We start from the raw sequence: 6000 nt of genomic DNA, 5'->3' as shown, positions 1-6000 counted from the left end.
TTAACAAGCCTATGTGACCCAAATAGCATGAAATACTGTATACCATCATCTTATCTAACTTCCTGTCAACCCATCTCTATACATCTCTTCGACTACAGTAATAAGCAGGAGACGTGGACTGATCTGACTCTGATTGATATGACTGATAATTCCACTCTTACTCAGTGTATCTTCTAAAGAGTTCACAGCCATCTTGTTCACTTTGAGAGTGACTTGATCAGCTCTGAAGTTAAAGAACAACTTGTTAAAGAACAACTTATTCAATCAGTAGGGGAGAGTGGGGTAAGTTGAGCCGAAGAGTTAGCTGAGCCATCCCTTTTTCCTAGGGAACCATACACAAAATGAATAATGTGGCCAAATGCTTAGGAAGAGGTCATCATTGAAGGAGGAAACCCTATGGAAAAAATGATAAAAGCAAGTGCGGTAAAAAAAAATGATTTTCACAAAGTAAAACTAATTTGACTTAGGAGCTACAAAGATTGTTCATCCTTTAAAACAGCCATCCCTGAGAGACAGAGAGTTACACCCAACCATTGGCATGTTTAGTTACAGAGTTACACCCAACCAATGGCATGTTTAGTTACATAGTTACATCCAACCAATGGCATGTTCTGTTACAGAGTTACACCCAACCAATGGCATGTTAAGTGACAGAGTTACACCCAACCAATGGTATGTTTAGTTACAGAGTTACACCCAACCAATGGCATTATTAGTTACAGAGTTACACCCAACCAATGGCATTTTTAGTTACAGAGTTACACCCAACCAATGGCATTTTTAGTTACAGAGTAACACCCATCCAATGACATGTTTAGTTACACATCAGACCATTCCATGACATCAATCGCATGTACTGCATACAGAGTTACACCCAACCAATGGCATGTTTAGTTACAGGGTTACACCCAACCAATGGCACGTTATGTTACAGAGTTACACCCAACCAATGGCATGATAAGTTACAGAGTTACACCCAACCAACGGCACGCTAAGTTACAGAGTTACACCCAACCAATGGCATGATAAGTAACAGAGTTACACCCAACCAATGGCATGTTTAGTTACAGAGTTACATCCAATCAATGGCATGTTCAGTTACAGAGTTACACCCAACCAATGTTAAAACCAGTTAGAGATAGGGGGCAGTATTTCCACTTTGGATGAATTGCGTGCCCATAGTGAACTGCATCAAAATCTGTCCTAAATTGCTAATATATGCATATTATTATTAATATTGGATAGAAAACACTCTGAAGTTTCTAAAACCGTTGCTTACCCTTGCCACCGAGGGGTGACCCATCAGGAAGTCCAGGATCCAATTGCAGAGCGAGGTGTTCAGTCCCAGGGTCCTTAGCTTAGTGATGAGCTTGGAGGGCACTATGGTATTGAATGCTGAGCTGTAGTCAATGAACAACATTCTCCCGTAGGTGTTAATTTTGCCCAGGTGGGAAAGAGTAGTGTGGAGTGCAACAGAGATTGCATCATATGTGGATCTGTTGAGGCGGTATGTGAATAGGAGTGGTCCAGGATTTCTGGGTTGATGGTGTTGATGTGATCCATGACCAGACTTTGAAAGTATTTCATGGCTACGGGTGTGAGTGCTATGGGACGATATGCATTTCGGCAGGTTACCTTGGTGTTCTTGAGCACAGGGACTATGGTAGTCTGCTTAAAACATATAGGTATTAAAGACTGGGTCAGGTGGTCAGCGCGTACTCTGGGTACGCGTCCTGATAATCCATTTAGCCCTGCAGCCTTGTGAATGTTAACCTGTTTTACCCACATAAACTACCGCGTGATCACACAGTCGTCCAGAACAGCTGGTGCTGTGTTACTTGCCTTGAAGCGAACATAGAAGGAATTTAGCATGTTTGGTTGGCTCGCGTCACTGGGCAGTTTGCGACTGGATATCCCTTTGTAATCAGTGATAGTTTGCAAGCCCTGCCACATCCGACGAGCATCAGAGCCGGTGTAGTAGGATTGGATCTTAGTCCTGTATTGACGCTTTGCCTGTTAGATAGTTAGTCAGAGGGTTTAGCAGGGTTTCTTATAAGCTTTGTATGAGTCTCTGTGTAAAGGTGACCTAGAGATTTTTTTCCTGTAGTTGCACACTTGTAGAAATTAGATAAAATACATTTCAGTTTTCCTGTATTAAAATCCCCAGCCACTAGGAGCATTTTCTTGTTCGCTTATGGCCCTATACAGTTGAGTGGAATCTTAGTGCCAGCATCGGTTTGTGGTCGTAAATAGACAGCTACCAAACATATCGATGAAAACTCTCTTGGTAAATAGTGTGGTCTACAGTTTATCATGAGATACTCTATCTCCCAAACATATCGATGAAAACTCTCTTGGTAAATAGTGTGGTCTACAGTTTATCATGAGATACTCTATCTCAGGCGAGCAAAACCTCGAGACTTCCTTAATATTAGAGATTGCGCACCAGCTGCTGTTGACAAAGAGACACACCCCACCTCCCTTGATCTTACCGAAGGCTGTTATTCTGTCTTGCCGATGCACGGAACAGCCCAGCTAACTATTTATTATCCATGTTCTTGTTCAGCCACAATTCAGTGAAACATAGGATATTACAGTTTTTAATGTCCCGTTTATAGGATAGTCTGAAATGGAGCTCATCCAGTATATTCACCAGTGATTGCACGTTTGCCAGTAGAACGGAGGGTAAAGGCCAGTGATCCACTCGTCAGGTATCCCGCTCACCGCCCTCTTTTAACGAATGACAGGGACTTGGGCCTGGTCCAGGAAGAGCAGTATGTCATTCATTTTCTGTGAAAAATACTACACCGAATGCTCACATCTGAGAGTTGGCAGTGTCATCTATAGCCACTAGACAGCAGTTTTCATTGTGTCATATAAACCAAGAGCAAGAGTGTAGACATGAAGCCAAGGTAAGGGTAATAGCTATGGCTACGGTAAGGGTTCAGTTAGGGTGCAGACATGAAGCTAGGATTAGGGTTACATCTGACCCAGGATGTGGACATAAAGCTAAGGTCAGGGTTAGGGCTAGGGCTAGGGTTAATGGATAGTAAGTTGTTGTTGACAGATGAACATCTACTGAACATCTTCAAACTATTAATTTTGGACTATCCAAACGAAGTGATAACGTTCAGGTTTGTTGTAAACTAGAGTCGTCGTCCAGCTGACTGAACCCAGACCACACTCAAAACTTTTCAGAGAGTGAATTGAAGGTACCTGCTTGGATGAGTTACACAGCGAAGCTGCGGACCGCAGGGATGTACTGCTTCTCTGTAAGGCCCTCACTGGCCTCCTCATAGAGGTACTGACATACCACCTACAGAGGACACACACACACATGAATTCAACACCACAGTCAACTCACACACAGCCACTGAAAATCACAGAGTGGCACTATGCAGAGGAATGTGTAAGTGGAGTGCTGATTTGTCGACACCCAGTAGCAACACTATAATATGACAATGCTCTGGTTACAGAGCTCCCTCTACTGGAGACTGAGCATAAAACAAGTTCATATTTCACAATATAGGCTAGACAGTTTGCCACTGTGAAATGCATATTGAAGCGTTTCGTACCTCTATCAATGTCCACAAAAGTGCTCAATCATCAGGTCACTGCAAGTCTCTTGAGCGCTTTGAGTGAAATGTAAGAAAAAAATGTCATAAAAGTATTAGAAAGCTATCATGAAGTATCATGCTCAGATAGAAACATTACATTAGTGCTAGTCAGAGGGCCAGTGTACCTGGTAGCGTTAAAGGAATGGTTCCAGCAAGCCATTGAAGAAGGAAAGTAAGGGCTGACCTCTGTCGGTCATCACTATGTCCTGCTGCAGCATCTGAACAGCACCAGTCTTCACCAGCAGGTAACACGGCACCTCAAAGTCCTACAGGGATATTCCCATAGGCTGTTGACAACATGTAAACTATACTTGAAAAGATAATTACATTTGGGCAATGAACACTTGTCTTCTCTCAAATACATCATTACAGTTGTTGGTTCGCTAGCTAGCAAATTAGCATAGACATGACATCAGTCAACACACCTCAAAACAAGACATGCGTCAATAATAACAAGATAGAACGAGCTGAAACGAGACACCTATGATTCCCCACATGGCAGCTTCTTGTCATTGTTGCTAGCTATCTGACTGTTCAGAATCGTAACGCACGCCTTCCAGTCACCATATATTACACAAAAATCATCACTCTGCATCTAAGTATTTCCTGGACAGTGTCCACAGGACAGAGGATGAAAGAGACCGTTTGAAAAACACACATTCAAAACCTCAGCCATGCACCCTCTTGGGACGACATAAAAGCAGGTATGTTGAGTGGACACAAACAGGGACTATACATTTATTTTGACCCTAATCAAATATTTCTAGTAAGTTTCTTCGGGTCCATGGAAAGCGCTATATAAAACCTGTGTATTATTACAAATGAGAGCAACAACCAGGCTTTCACCTTTCCTTTTTGAAGGAGGCGTGACTAGCCAGGCCCCCTGAGACACACACCAAGCTCCTATGAAGAGCCAGGCTGGACGACACTACCTTAGTTGCGGGAGCACGGTCTGGAGGAGAGAGAGAAAAGACAAAGACAGAGACAACAAGAGACAGATAGACAACAGAAAAGGGAGTCAGACAAAGTAACAAGGTGACATGAGGCCCAGCAGTGAATTCCGTCTGGAGGGGCACGCATAGGGTGTCTAACTGAGACGATCCTACAGACACAACATGTTGTCACAACACCAGTGACTCATTAAGGATGGCAGGTGACATCCCCAAAGCAATGACAAGGGACTCATCCGAGGCCTTGAAGGGCCATGAGAGCACCATCTGGCTCTGGTTAGCAAGCCGAGAGGTTCACACTGAGCTAATTATATATTTTGACATCAAAGGGAACTGGATATCAAACATCATATTGCATCTGGAGCAATGGGTGTAATAAATAATATGAGTCCAATCAAAGTCAATGAGAGAACTGAGATTCTGAACATTCAGATGGCTCCGAGAAAGACTTCGGCAAGGAAATGAAGATTCATTCTCTGGCTAAATTCCAATACGACCATATTGCAATCAATCCCCTGATTACATATATTGGGTTTTTGTGGGGCAGTTTTAAAAAAAAAGATAATTACATCGCCTTTGATCACATTCTAAAGCAATGTGTATGACATTCACTTGTTGCCTGGAGTGGCGCCAGATGTGCTGCATTTATATTTAGGCTAAGTTGTGCTGAGGCTACATCAATGACAAAACACTAAGCAACAGCAACAAGGAGCTTACTGTATCACTTGAGGTCAACTGGAGAGTTAAAGCCAGAAGCACAATAAACGTGGAGTTCAGAGTGAGTTAGCGTTAAAAGGAAGAGTTACACTGGGATCCATGTGCATTGCCTTGTGTGGGTGTGGATCCTACCAGGCCAGTCTAGGAAGACACCATAGGACAGGGACAGGTTCTGCAGGAGAGAGGCCATCAGGACACAGGGCTTCAGCACCATGTTGTCCTCCTGCAGACGCACTATCCTGTAGGCCGTGTCGTTCACAAACTACTGGGTCTCCTCCAAGGGCTTCATAGGGATGTGTCTGTAACAGGATAGGACTCAGTTAGGAGGACCAGTGATTACTGCAGACCATATGACAAACCAACTCAAATTAAACAGAGTCTCAATTCAACAACAACAAAACACAAAAAAACTGAGAGAAAAATATACTTAAGTGTTAGTGGAGAGAGTCATCAGTTGTCGAAAGTTATGAGTGTAAGGTTTGTCCGACATGGCCCGTGATATGGGTCTGCTAATACAGGACTATTAAAGGCCCAGTGCACTACTTTTGTGAAATATATATATTTTTACAAAATATACAGTCGCAGTCAATAGTTTGGACACACCTACTCATTCAGAGGATTTTCTTTATTTTGACTATTTTCTACATTGTAGAATAATAGTGAAGACATCAAAACTATGAAATAACATATATGGGATCATGTAGTAACCAAAAACG

Source organism: Oncorhynchus keta, chromosome 8 (genome assembly GCF_023373465.1).
Source record: "Oncorhynchus keta strain PuntledgeMale-10-30-2019 chromosome 8, Oket_V2, whole genome shotgun sequence".
NCBI lineage: Eukaryota > Metazoa > Chordata > Actinopteri > Salmoniformes > Salmonidae > Oncorhynchus > Oncorhynchus keta.
The sequence above is the reverse complement of the archived record's forward strand: the minus strand, read 5'-3'. Positions refer to the sequence as shown.